The following is a 15,244-nucleotide window of genomic DNA, read 5'->3' as shown; positions in this document are numbered from 1 at the left end:
GGCCTTTTATACAGACCTCTGTTCCAACATTTGTCACCCTGTCTCCACCATCAGAGTTTCTCAAAGGCAAGAGTCATATCCCAGTCATCTTTGTAGCCCAAGTGCCCTAGTGCTTGGCAAATAGTAGGTGCTCAATACATGTTTATCAATTAATTGAATAATAAAAGGATGGATTGATGGATGAACACATCATGAATATATGAATGGATGAGTGAATGAATAGATGGGGGGGTTAGAGAGGTGTGGGTGGGTCAATGTGTGGATGAATATTTGGGGGAATAGTTAGTTGGATGTTAGGTGGCTGGCTGGATGGATGGATGGGTAAATGAATGAGTAGATGGATAGATGGGAGCTTGGATGGATAGGTGGATGGATGGGTAAATGGGTGAGTGGTTGGTGGATGGCTGAATAAATGATTAAAAAGATATTTACATTCCCAGTAGCTTTGATAATATCTACTCTGCCTACCTCCTAAGATAATACCATACCAAGTAAGGGGCTATAATAATAATTGCATAATGTGGTAGGGAAAAAAAACCTTAGGATCAAAAGGCCTGAATTCTACTTCCAATTTTGCCACTTAGTAGCTGTATATGACTTGAACAAATCCCTCAGCTCTGTGGACCACACTGGGTTCATTTCTAAAGCGACAATGATACAGTGGACAGTGCCCTACAAAATCTGGTGGTTACCGTGATAATCAAATGAGATAATATACTAATATACATGATAGTGCTTTGTCACAGCAAGTGATGCTAGCGATGATGGTGGTGATCATGATAGATAATCTATGTAGTTGTCATCTGGCCAGTGTCCATAAGGTGGAAATATAGTGTCTCTCCCATTGAGCTCTGCAATCCTAGACCCCAATCCTCTGATCTCAAAATTCCCGGTTCCCTAGACCACTGGTGGTCCCATCTGTGGCAAGCCAATTGTCCATCTTTCTCCTTCCCAGGATAGGATTCAGTTCCGGGTCACACTGTGGCACCTGTGCCTGTGGGACGTGAGCCCACTGTCATGAAAAAAAGCAGGCGTATTACTGGGGAAGGACACATAGGAGCAGTGTGGTTTATATGAAGCCTTCACTGATGGGTGACTATCTGAAGTACTCGTATTCCTTTTCTTAGAAATCTAAGAAAAACATCCACAGTGCCAAAACTGTTCTTTCAACACTCACTGAATGCGTACTCTGTGTCAAGCCCCGAAATTGCTGGGGAAACAAACTCGAATAAATGCTGCCCCTGCCCTCCACAGACCCCAGCAGTCTGTGCCCTCCGGAGGTTGTAGGCCACGCCAGGCTTCCTCCTGTCACCCTCAGCTGCCCGGGCCCTGGCACAGCACTGGCACACGGGAGGTGCTCCCTTCACTCCTGGGGAACTGCAGGAGCTTATTCTAACAGGGAGGCAGACAAATGAATCAGCAACTTCAACTGGACACGCGCACAGAAAACGGGGAAGACAGAGGAGGGAGCACCTGATGCAAAACACGGGCAATGATTGGCGGCGTCCTGGAGTAAATGTGAGTTCTGAGACAAGCACAGACCACGAGAAAATGTAGCAGGGAGGAGACGGTTTGGCAGGAGCCAGCTGACATAAGCTTAGCCTTTTCTCTCCTCTGGCTTTCTCTTCCACTTGACTTCCCTCTGTCTCTCCCTGCACGGTGGATGAGGGTTTTATTCTCCAGTGGGAAAACAGGCTTCAGTTAACCCCACAGAAACATCAGTGTGAGGCCTGTCTGGGCTCCTGTCGGGAGGGCAGGTGGGAAATCACAGTGGGCCTTCCCGCAGGCTTGAGCAGCCGAGGAGAGAGGGCAGCAGGTTCTGACAAGGAGCAGGGCCTGGAAGGCAAGAAGAAGGTGGCGAGCAGGTGCTGGCAGGAGCAGCTTCCATTCCCAGGACTCTTCTTCTGCTCGCTGAGGAGCACAGGGCCCTGGGCAGAGTCCACAGAGTCCCAGGGGCAGCCTCTCCTCCCAGCTCAGGTTAACATTGGACAAAGGCACAGAGCTGTATGTGCCTCAGATTTCAGAACAGGTGACGCAGCCACTCTTGGCACCTGGAACCTGTAAATCAGCCTGGAGCTGGGCTCAGGGCCAGCTGCATCTCTCGGGGCAGAGTGTGTGCTCCACACTGCTCAGGACAAATCCAAACCCCTTAGCACGACACGACTGGCCTCTGCCTACCCTCCGGCTCCACCTCTCCCCACTCCCTACCCTTTGTCTCCACTCGCTGCCAGTTCCCCACATGTGCCATTTCCCTTTCCCCCAGGGTCTGCCTGCCTCCAAACTCAGCACTGTCCTGCCAGCTCCTTTGCTCTTCCGGCACATGGCCCACGTCCCCGGCATGGCTGGGGTGAGCCCGCCAGCCTGAGATTCTGATGCGTGGTTGCTGCTTGGAGCCCCCCATGACAGGTTCCACAGGGGGCCCTCAGGGGCTGCCTGGTCCTCCTCCTCAGTGTGGCATAAGAGGCTCAGTCCTCCCCCAGCCCTCACACACACACACATATCTAAACCCCCAGCCCATGGCTCTTGGGGTGCCCATGGGTATTGGTTGGTATCCATCAGGAAAACGGGGTGGAGGCAATTACAGAGAATTCATTACAAGTGTAGGGAAGCCGGAGGTAGCAAGTGGAAGAAAGTGGAATTAGCCAGAGCCCATGGGCCCAGGCTCTGCTGACGCTGCCGCCAGGGGAAAAATGACTTCTACCTTCTTCCCCACTTCTGATCTCATTGCACATGGATGCCTTCTGTTTGCAAAACTTAACTGGAACCCAGCTTACAAGAAAGTCTGGAAAATATAGTTTCTCCATCTTGGTGGTGCAGGGAAAAGTATAAAAGGGCAGGTAGGGAGCCAAACACCAGCAGACAACATCTGATACATCATTGGAGCCACTATGGAATAAAGTGATCTCCCCTTGATAGGCCCCTGTTAGGACAAACACAAGCACAGTGGCCCTTTGTTGTGTTTTTGAGCTATCCTGCACCTTTTGACAGTCTTCTTACACCTGGGGAGTTTCTACCTCCTACCCCGAAAAAGAAGCTTCGATCTCACTTTGCCAGCCTCCCTTGCAGCTAGGAGTGGGAATCACCTCCACAAATCAAGCACCTTGCAACAGCTGTGTTCTAGGGGGCAGCAGCTGCGAAGCTGAGCTCTTGCTGGGGAAGGGGTGTTGGGGCTGGGGCAGCATTCCCATCTCAGTCCCATCAAGTCCCTGGTACAAAAGCGGCCAGGTGGTGCAACTCTTCCATCTAATGCTTGGTGGTGGCAGTTTCCTCATCAGATCGATTCTGCAGCAGTGTTATTCCCAGGAGTTTAGCCTTGAGCCTGATTCTCCAGCCTCCTCAGTGATTCTGAGTTACCCCATAATCTTTTTAAGCAAACATTGAAACTAAAGTATAATGTCCATACGGATCATGAGTATACAGCTCAGTAAATTTCCATATAGTGAACCATCGCCCATATCCTTACTAGCACCTCAGATATGTAACCCCACTGGCCCCTTCCGAGAACTGCCTCCCTCTCTAAACATAATCACTAAGCTGACTTCTGATGCCATAGATTCATTCTGCCTATTCTTGCATTTTATATAAATGGAATCGTGCAGAATACAGTATACTCTTTTGCATATGGCTTCCTTCACTCAACATTGCATTTCCGAGATGTGCCAGTGTTGTTACCTGTATGTTGCTCACGTTCACAGCTGCACATTCCACTGTGAGCAAGCCACGACCAATCCATTGTGTTGTCATTGGACATCAGGTTGTTTCTAGTTTAAGCTTATTACAAATAATGCTGCTATCGGTATTCTTACATCTATCCTTTTTGTGTGTCGGATTGCGAGACAATCATACAAGTGTAGACAGAGCTGGGACCCATTCAGATATTTTAGGGGAAAAAGGTTAATTTTGGACAAATGTTTACGCAAACTGGCTTTAAAGCAAGTGGAATCATTTCTAATGGTGGAATTTGAGGATGATTCCCTGGGCCCACAGCATGCCCTATAATGAGCACCACATTGGCGTCAGGCGGGTGGCAAGGCCACTGCTGTGGCAGTGCAGTAGGACATGGCAGAGTGAGCAGAGTCACTACCTCTCTGAGCCTCAGTCTCCTCATCTGCAACCACCACACCAACCTCATAGGCTGTCGTGGGAATCAAACCGATGGCTGATCTGAGGGAAGGGGAAGAAGTCAGGGGAACCAGTATCTGAACAGTCTTTGTACTGAATGCTTCCCAGCTTTGGCTCATAGAAGTCTCGCAACAGTCTTACAAGGCGGGTCTCATCCTTCTCTTTACAAAGGTGAAGAAGCTGAGGCTCATGGAGGTTTGATGACTTGTTCGAAGTCAGGAGCTGGTAAAGGGCATGTCAGCCTCCCCTGGGTCTGTCAGCCTCCCCAGTCCACCCTGTACAGACAGGGAGGGTCAGGGTTTAGGTTCTGGAACTAACTGGTTAGGGGAGCCACTGGCTGCCTCTGAGCTCATGTCTTCACCAACACGGGGACTACAACACCCTCAGAGGCCGAGTGTGAGGCTTAAATGAGCTCCTGGTTGTGGAGGGAAGAGCTAACATTTCTGAGGGAGTCAAATGATTTACACATACTACCTGATTAAATTCTCACAGTAGCCTTGTGATGTGGGAGCTGTACTTCTCATTTTGAAGTGAGGGTTGGACTGCCTCCTTCTAACGCTGGTGTTCGGTGTGTTGTGAATGTGTAACGCAGAAGACCCGGGGAGCACCCAGCCTCCAGCTGCCCTCCTCACTCCTGGAGGTTCCTGTTCCTGCCCAAAGAAAGGCACCGTGAGATTCCCCCAGTGGACAGAGGGGTCTGGGCTGCCGGCCTTAAGGTCAGACCTTCGACTCGGCCTCACAGGCCTTTGTCCCTCAGGCCCTGGAGCCAGGCCCACACCCCCCCAACACACCCCCGCCACACGGGCCCTCCACAGGGAGCTCCCCCCTCCACACACTCCCCCCTGCTATCAGAAAGCCATTGTCAAATACTCGAAATGCTAAAAGACTGCGTTTTTATATTTCAAGGGCCGTTCCTAATCACAAGAGGCCACTTAGTCTGAGTGGGGCCCAGTAATGTTGATTAATGATTATGCATTTCTCATGAGAGTTGGGAACTCAACCTCGGCTCCCGAGGTGCACATTAATCAGGACGGGCCACAGGTGAAGTTAGAGCCGTGGCCACTGACCTTTTGGCAAGAGTGCCCCAGGTGCCAGCACGGGGAGCCCTGGAGGTTCCCTCTGCTGACACCCTCCTCAGCGGTGCCCTCCTCCCCCTCCTCCTGCCTCCCCTGCAGCCCTCCCTCCACCCACCGCCTCCCACAAAGGGCTGGAGGTGGGGGTCAGGGGGCTGCCTCCTCCCTCAGCTGCCTGACTCTCCCCTCTGTCACTCGCCCAGAGGATTTGAATATTAATAACTCCCCACACTCCTCCACGTAGTTCATCTTAATGATTTTTAAGGGTTTTTCCTTAATTCCCTTTCTCTGTGTGACAGATACAGAAATCAGTAATGAACTGTGCTCTCAGCTCCCCCCAACACCATCTCTACGGGAAACTGGATCTTTGCATATTCAGTGACCCCACAGCCTCCACTTCCCTCTGAGGAGAGTCCTCTTCTGGCCAGACCTGTTTCCCAGTTTGGGGGCCACAGAATGGAGAGAATGGGCCGACAGCAACCGAACTAGAGGTGAGGAAGTAAAAGATGAGGGAGGAGAAAAGCTGAGATTCAAAAATGTGGGTGTGGGGAGGACTTCTCTTGGAGGTGGGGGAGTCAAGGGTTTGAGCACAGCCTCAGGTGAGAGGGAAAAAGATGGCGCAAAGCAGAATGAGGATTTTAGGAAACGCCAGGGAAATAAAGACAGCCAAGTATTTGCATCCTCATACACCGCACCACTGGGGGAGTGTAGGTCCGCACAGCCGCTTTGGAAACCTGCTAGTTTCTACTGCAGCTGGAACATGTTCATACTCTGCGACCCAGCAATTCCCCCTTCCAGGCACTGGGGCATGGGTATAGCCCCGCCAGACATGCATGCAGATGCTCACTGAAGATGTACACCAGCATGGTCACAGCAGCACATTCGTCACGTCCTGACACTGCCCAAATGCTCATCGACATTGCGTTGTACTCATCCAGTGGAATACACACAGCAACGAGAGTGAAAGCACTACAGCTATACACAACATGACTCCCACAAACATGATGTTAAATGGAAGCCAGACACAAAAGAATACATGTGGTATGAGTCCATTTATATACTATTCAAGAACAGGCTAAGACTAATCTCCACGGGTACAAGTCAGGATAGTGACTCATTTGGGGGGGCTGGTAACTGGATGGGTATTCAAGAGGGCTTCTGGGGGGCTTAAGATGTCATCTATTCTGATCAGGGTGCAAGTTTACAGGTGTGTTCCATTTGTAAAAGTTCATCAATTACAATCTGTTCGATTTTCTGAATGTACAGTATATAATACATTTTTTTTTTTAAAGTAGCAGCATTGTAACGGATCAGTTCTAACTTCTCCAAGTACAGATTCAAATGGCTGTATAATTGCTTTTGTAGGCTGGGTTGTATGTATGTGAATGTGATACTGTGCTCAGACAATGCTTTGTGTTCTCTAAACTCAATTTTCCTCCTATACACGCAGGAAGACTTACATTTCTGGGCTTTCCTTGCGGTTAGTCGGGACCCTGTGAGGAGTGCTGACCAATAGAATGTGGGCAGAAATGATGTATGCTGCTTTCAGCCTGACCCCTAAAATCTCCTGCACAATCCTCCACTTGCTCTCTCTTTCTCACTTTGACGTCCTGGGAGAGGATGAAGCTAGTGATAGTTCTTACTAGGGCACAAAAAAAAAAAAGCTTAAAGTCCCTGTACTAAATGTAAGGAGGCTGAGTACCTGAATAACTGCATGGAGCAGAGAGAGGCCCCTCTTCATTCTTCCCTCCTTGATCATCCCACGTGCCTACTCTCATTGGACTATGATTTGAACAAAAAATATATCTCTGCTGTGATATGTGATAGAGATTAAGCTGTTAGCTTAATTTGACTATCTAATACATACTATTCCTTACTTGGGTCCTGGATCTCCAAGTAGAACATTCTCTGTCTTATAAATGGGAATGCAAATGAACATTCTTAGGGAGAAATACGTATTCCTCACTCCTTGCATTTCCAAAGAGGAGCGGCAATTTCCCAAAAAGGAAAAGTAAATAAGGAACCCTTAATTTTCCTCCCAAGGGGGAGACCTACGTATTGGTGAGCAGATGAACTGAGCTCTGCCTTTGTAAAGCCAGCTGGGCCTCCAGAAGCCACCTTCTCTGCAGCAGTACATACTGTCCTTGCCTAGCTGTGCCAGTGGCCAGGGGAGTCTTTCAAATTCTGGAGTTCAATTTTAGGAAGCCCTCATGGCTACACCCTTAAGCTGTATCTTCCAATCCAGGCTTTCTCAGTAACGAAGCTAATTTTGGTCTTCATCTAATAACTGTGTTTATCCCTCAGTTGGTTTGAAACTGAGGAGGAAAGAGAGTTATTAATTGCCCCCTAAAAAAACAACAAACACTAGGAAAGGAGCTGTTCTCTGCAGCAGCAGCTCAGAAATGATGCCAAATGATAGAGAATCCCTTTGAGATGGAGTCTTGCTATGTTGTCCAGGCTGGAGTGCAGTGGCTATTCACAGGTGCGATCATAGCTCACTGCACCCTCAAAGTCCAGGGCTTAAGTGATCCTCCCACCTCAGCCTCCCAAGCAGCTGAGACCACAGATGCACGCCACTGTGCCCAGCTAGAAAGAATCCTTTTTAACAACAGAAGTCAGGGAACTTTCACGAGATTTTTTTAAAGAATGGGGACAAAGAGGGACTAAAATGAGGGTTGGGGTGCAGTTGAAACAACGCTAACCATGACCCCTCTCTTCCTTCCCAATTTAGATCTGTTTCACTTGTCTTTTACCTATTAAGATTTGAGATTTCATTTGAACAAAGAGGTGCGTCTCAAAATAGTTTGAAAATCTCTGCTTTAGAGCATCTTTTAGGTACCCTCTGGCCTAAAGGATCTTTGCGCTTATGTAAGAAACCCAAAATTCCATTTTTGTAATGTTTTGCCAATGAGGGTGGTCTATGACAAAAGTAGAGCAATACTGGGATGTGGAGAAAAGCCTGATGGTCAGCTTCTAAATCAGTTACTGCCTTTTCAGGGAGGGAAGAAGAGATGCACCCAGCCCCCTTAGCTGGTGGTACTCAGCCTTTCTCTCCGTGCTGGGCGGAGCTTGAACGGCTCACCTGAAGGGAAGAAATGTCATTACCAATGTTCTTGCTAGGCCAGAGACAAGTTGAGCATGTTCCAGGTATGAAAGGCAGAAAAGGGCACATTGCATTGAAGGAATTGAAAAAAGAGAGTTGAGAGGTTATCACAGTACTTAGGGGTGTATTAGTTTCCCAGGGCTGCTGTAGCACGTTACCACTAATTTGATGATGCAAAATAATAGAAATTTATTCTCTCACAGTTCTGGAGGCCAGAAGTCCGAGATCAGGGTATTAGTGAGACCACACTTGCTCCAAAAGCTCTAAGGAAAATTCTGTTCCTTGCCTCTTCTAGCTTCCGCTGGCTCCATGTATTCCTTGGCTTGCTTGGCTTGTGGCCACATCATTCCAGTCTCTGCCTCCGTTTTCACATCACCTTTTCCTGTGTCTGCATTTCCTCTTCTGCAAGTCAAATCTCCTGGGTGTCTCTCATGGGACACTTGTCATTGGATTCAGGGTCCACCTGGATAATCCAGGATGACCTCTTCATCTCAAGATCCTTAACTTAATGACATGTGCAAAGACCATTTTTTCAAATAAGGTCACACTCATAGCTTCTGGTAATTAGGACATGTACGTATCATTTTGGTGTACCCTGATAAGATTCACTACAGGGACATATCAGAATCTTGGGGAGGATGTATGTAAGAAAATAATCTTAATTTTTTTCTTTTTTTAGCAGAATTCCCCTGCTTTCCTGATCTAGAGTCTTGTTTTGTATCTGGTGAATAACTTTGACAAACTTTTCTAAGCTGGGTAGGTCTGAATAACCGCAAGGCTTTTGTTTTGCTGAGTGCAGAGCTTTGGGGCCAGACCTAAATCAACCAAGACCTTAGAGAGGACTCAAAGGCCACATGGGAGAAGGCTGGAGAGAAGGGAGGGAGCCAGTTGATAGCTAAAGAGAATTTAGGTTATGAAATGTATTTACTTCTTTGACAAATATTTATCTCGAAAAGCCTGCGCATGCCAAGCTTTATGCTAGGTGTTGGAGATGTGATGATGAACCAGACACACAGTACCTGCACTCAAGTGTGGGGTCACTTTCCCTGTGATGATCGATGTCAACCCTCTCCACACTCTCCCCACAAAAATCTTCAGCAAAAAATCTTTAGCAATCTGCTAGTGCTTGGCAGACAAGCTAGAGGGAGGAGATGGGAGGAAATACTGTCTTCTTCCTAGGCTGGAGTGAAGCAAAGCCAGAGGTTTTGTGTGGTTTATATGCTCTAGTGGGCCAGGTAGGGCTCTTTAGGCATCCAGCATCCACTTCCTCCTTATAGCAAGAGCACTTTTTTTTTGGAAAACTATCTCTCCTCCATTGTGGGCAGTTGAAATGGGACTGTCAGTCAAATGTTTTTCCCTGAATTCCTAGCCACAGGAGAGGCACGAGGTCCAAGCTGGATCCATGAGACTCAGGATTTGAATCCTAAAGGGAGAGATACAGGAACAGAATGAAAAGTAGAGCTGGTTTAGGCCAGCAAGAAATGTGGTGAGATCAGCTCCTGCTGCCTGGACCCCTGGGGTCCCCTTTCCACGTGCGGTTTCTCAGCAGGTCTTTGGAATCTGTGAGCTATTCTATATTCTTCCAATAAATTCCCTCTTTGCTTAACTTAGGCAGAGTCCTTTGGTTCTTGCCTGTAATCAAAGAACACCACACTACCTGATGCATGTCATCGTGAAAAGTCCCAACCTCTCCTCTCCAGTAAGGGGTCTGGGCACCTCGAGGGGAGAACTTCTGGCCTAGAGGTGATGAGGGCCTGGCTGTGGGGACAGATGTATTTTATATCCTTAGAGCCAGGCTTACTACTATTATGCTGGACAATTATGATCAACATCTAAAGGCTCCCTTAGACTAACAGTGATTGCCCTTAATTAACAAGGACACTTACAGTATCAGTGCCAGCCCTGAGGAAAAAGCCAACACACTGACAGAGGGGAGATCAGATTCACCTGGGCCAGGTTAAGGCATCAATTGACAACTTGAGCTTAGTAAACATTTCCTAAGTAACCCTTGCACCTTGCACCTAAATTCAATTCTGCAATCCCTGTTGGTCTTTCTGGCCCCAGTGACCTGAGAGGGGTTTCTCCTTCTTTCTAAATGCATGTGCATTTGTACAGGCCACTGGGGAATTCCTCAGGGGAGAGAAAGCTCAACTTATACTTTCAATTAACCTTCCCAAACGTTCTTGCCCACCTTCACTCTCTACCAAGTCTCCCTTTGCCCAAATCACCCCGAGTACTCACATCCATTAGCAGATAATTACACATAGAAGCTGCTTTGCTGCTTTTTTTAAGAAAGTATTTTAATTTTGAGTCCATTTTTCCTGTTATCTCTAACCTCTTCTAATATCCTGTTTCAGGGGACTATGATTCCCTTATATGAACAACAACAATCCTACAGTGTTCCTAGGAGACCAGGCCAACAGCTCTCTCCCTAAGCAGGTCAAATTCCTACCCAATTTACTACCCCGTTCAAATTTCAGTTCAGTGCAACAAACACATAAGCACCTGTACGTGGGTGGCAGGCCTGCGCCATGTCCTGGGAATGCATCCGTGAAGAACACGCAGTCCCTGTCCTGATGATGCTCACAGACCATGAGAGACATAAGCAAATGATCACAGGTGTGATGACTGTCACAAAGCAGAGATGAGGGTGCCAGTGGACCACATGGGAAGACATCTCACCTTGCCTTCAGGTCCAGATCCTCTCTTCAAAGAAATGATGTTTAAGCTGGGCCCTGAAGGACGGTGATAGAATCAAGAGAAGTGCTTCTCCTTTGCTGGGGCCTCCTGCAAAGCTGTCCCCATTTCAGGAAGAGATCATGTCCTAAAAGTTCATTTTAAAGTTGATGGGTTTGGAGCTCATAATGCATTTTTCCACAGAAACACACAGATAGTAGCTAGGGTTCCAGGATGGTCCGCTAGCACATAATTATGTACAATGTGCCATAGATAGCATCTTACCCAGCTTGTTTGTGTGTCTTCTTCATTAAGTCCCAGCAATTTTCTCTCGGGGAGGTCCCTCCAATCCAGCCCCCAATCCCACTGCCTTGGTTCAGGCTGACCCTTCCCTTGAACCTGCACCATGGCAAGCAGCACAAAACAGGGTCACCTTGTCTCCAGTTCCCCTCTCTCCAGCCTTCTCCCCTTATTTCCCACGGGGCCGCTGGCCACTTTTTAAGCACCAAATGTGAAGGCCTTTCAATGGTTCCCCACTGCCCATAGACTGAAGTTCAAAGTATGACACGAAAGCTTTCTTGAGATAAGCCCCAATCTACCTTTCCAGCTCTGTTCCCTGCTACTCCTAGATGGATTCCACTCATCCAGCCACACAGTTCTTCCCCAAAATGTCCTGCTCCTGTTGCTGTCCTTACTGTTTCCTCCACCTAGAACAAATAGCTTTCCTCATCTCAGCCTGGAATTGCCCATCAACCTCGCAAGACCTAACCCCTGTCCAGATAATTTCTTGCTTCCATCCTGGCAGATTGTCAAACTGTGTTCTAATTACCTGTGTTCACTTATTCACACATACCTGAGTCCCTACCGTGGGCCAAGCCGTCTGCCTCAGTAGGAAGAACAAACCCTAAAGACAGAGGCCTTGTCCATTTGTATTTGCTTTGGCTTCCCCAACTTAAAAGCAACAACAGAGGTCTCAGCTCAGACTTGGGTTCATATCTCATCTTTGGCACCTTCTGGCTGCTTGACCTTAATCAAGTGACTTAACCTCCTTGAGTGTTAGGTTACCTTATATGGAAAACGTGGATACTACTACTTACTACTTATTTCACAAGTTGGTTTAAGCACTGGTTCCTAAATCCAGTTGAATATCAGAATCACTGGGAACTTTAAAAATAATAACACGTAGAATAGGAATGATTCAAGATACCTGCATTTTTCTTAAGGCTCTCAATTGATTCTTGTGTATAGCCAGATTAGATAACCATAGATTAGAGGTTTAAATTATTCATAAAATACCTGCCAATATTAATTACACTCAATATCCAGGTGTGTCTCTGAAAATGGGGTTCCTACCCTAACAAGAATTGATATAAGGGGAGCATGTGAAAAAGCATCTGGGCTTAAACCACACATGTAAAGAATCGTATCACAGGACATGGTACCCTTCCCCCAACTCGAACTCCAATCACCAGTGCCACACTGAAACGCAAACAAGTAAACTGCCAGTAAACGAGTTTGTTCGGCCCAATGTTCTAAGACACAGTGAAAGGTCCAGGAAGAGAGCAGTAATGTTTTCCAAACATTAAGCTTTCTATTCAGTGCTAAGCTGCTGCTAAAAATGTAAAAGGAGAGGGGCCTCAGAAACAAAGTTGGCAATGAATGAGGATGTTGGCAACTGCAACATTGCTTATTAGATCAGTGTCATTCAAAAGATAGCTTAGAATACAGTAATATTGGCAATGTGCTGGCCTTCAAAATAAGCAGGATCTTTCCTTTCTACTGTTTCAGTGTTTCCCCAGTAACAGAAGAGCGACACACAACCCTGCTTCCTGTCACCCACCTTGCGGTGAATGAAGTGGACCTGCTGAAGGCCTGGGATAGACTTGGATTGTTCATCCTCAAGAAAAATAAGGCTCAGAAATGTCATGCCAATTGCTTTCTAGTCTCTCTGGGTCTTATAAGAAAAAGAGATTAAACTAATTTTATAGAGTTTCAGGACTCATACCCATGTGTAGAAGCTATAGAAATGCCATAAAGCATACTAGAGTCAGATGTGACTCCTCACCCAAAGTTCAGAAGCATCCTGCTTCATTCAAATGAAAATCCAGGAATTCTGCTTCCAGGAATTAATCAGATATGATCCAACACATGAAAAAAATCATGTACAAAAGGTTTGCTGTATCATAGGACTGAATAAGAAGGAATGAAAACAAACAAAACAAAAAAGGTTTGCTATGTCACTCTAACAGCAAAAAGAATACTGGATAGTTCCTAAATGCTCATCAGAGATGACGAGTTAGGTAAACTACGTAATATCTAAAAGAGACAGCAAAGCAGGGATACGGAAACTTAACACAGACAACCTTCAAGTTGTACACTTTAATTTACAATTTTTACCAATAAAAAGATTAGTTACAAAAGCGGAAGTCCTCTATACAAAATGATTTTTTTTTTTCCATTCATAAAGAGAATCCACTGTCATGCCTTGCCTTGCCAAGTCAAAACTCAAATAACTTGTTTTGGTAAAATTATTCCAGAAAAGACAGGTTAATCCAGACAAGACCGATAACATTACCAGCTTCCTAACCGTATTTAGGAGGAAGGATTAAATGAACATTTTGCCTTGAACGAAAGAATTCTAAATACTTGCAAACCTTTAGAAAAATGACAACTCGTAGGCAGCTGACTTGATAAGATGGCATACAAGAGACTGTAGCTCAGTTATCATTAGAACCTTGTTACACGTACAATGAGTTTGCACTCCTGTACAATGGGTACACATACAACATAATAGGAATAATGGCTTCTAAAAGTTTACAGGTAAATTTTATTGTGGCCACAGGTCAACAGCAGAACATATGACAGTTAAGGTTCAGACTCTCCCTACCTATCTTATCATATAAATTAAACATGGAGAGGTACACACAAATAAACTTTATTAAAAATGAGGAGCTGTTTTCAAACTCCCATTTCCTATACATCACTGTTTAAGAGTGAGAGAAAGAGTCATACTGTTAGAGCACATTTCCTGAAAAGAAACTGAGCAAAATGTTCAAAGCCTTTTCAGTTGACTCAAGTATGGCAGCCACTCAACACTGCTCTTAGCAGTCCGCTTTCAGAATAAAAACATAAAATAAAATAACCGTGTTAAACACCATAGCCTTCAAAAAACTTTATTTGGTGATGAGCCAAGCTCTGATGGAAAAAGCCCACCTATGAAAAAGGAGTTGTGGGTATTTAAGCTGGTCTGATTCACAGAGCTTGTACATTCATAACTCAAAATAATAAAGACCCTCAAACACAAATGATTCTAAAGCCAATACACCCCAAATTATGTGATTCACTTAGATGTGCTTATATTAGCTTTAAAAAATGATCTCCGTGCAAAGGAGCTGCACCTTCCTCACAATTAACTGAAGCACTTCACCAAAACATGGAGGGGGGGAAGGTGCAAAAAAATGACAATGTAAATAGGGTATGAGGTTTTCTCCTCCACCTTACTCAATGAATGTATTTTTAGAATGAGAATGAAATAGAAATCAATGCCGAGGAGCCTCTCAAAGAGAGCATCTCCCTGTAGCCAATGTGATTTGGAACCTCCTAAAATAATGCTCTGGGTTCACAAACCCACAAAGCCCTACATATGAAACGTAAAGAGATCACGTCCGCCAGGGTTTAAACCTAACCCATGTCAGATGCAACTCCACTACAGTTTTGATCACTTAACTCAGGAAAAAACACCCAGCAACAACTCTCGTATCTCGTTAATACCATCTGTGCCCCCACTGACTCAGTGGTGCTTCTTTATAAAAACATCTGAAGAGGTGGCAAATGGTTGCAAGTGGTGTCAGGTTGAAGCAATTCCAAAAGCTGAGAAAGCTCTTCATCCACTGCTTCTGTCTTCTCCCCTATTGTTACAGTTCTGCCACCAAAGGGGAAAAAATTATGTGAACAAGTTCTTTGTGACCAAGCGTTGGCAAAAGTCATCAAATAAGAGAGCTCATCAAAGGCAAACCATTTTACGGACACCTTATGGTTCTCCTCTAGTTGCAATTTGGAGTCGGGAAAGTGGGAGGGAGGCATGTGTGCAAGAAAGAGATAAGAGTCCTTTTGCCAAGGGTTTGGTTACCCAACCCCAGACGCCCAGCTCAGAGCTGGCAAACTAGGAACTGCTAAAACCCATTATTCAGACAGAAAGGAAGGAAGAGAAGACACCAAAAAATATAGTCAGTTTTGAAATTTGCACAGTTGATATTTGTTCTTCAAAGCA

Source organism: Lemur catta, chromosome 9 (genome assembly GCF_020740605.2).
Source record: "Lemur catta isolate mLemCat1 chromosome 9, mLemCat1.pri, whole genome shotgun sequence".
Lineage (NCBI taxonomy): Eukaryota > Metazoa > Chordata > Mammalia > Primates > Lemuridae > Lemur > Lemur catta.
Note: the sequence above shows the minus strand (reverse complement) of the source record.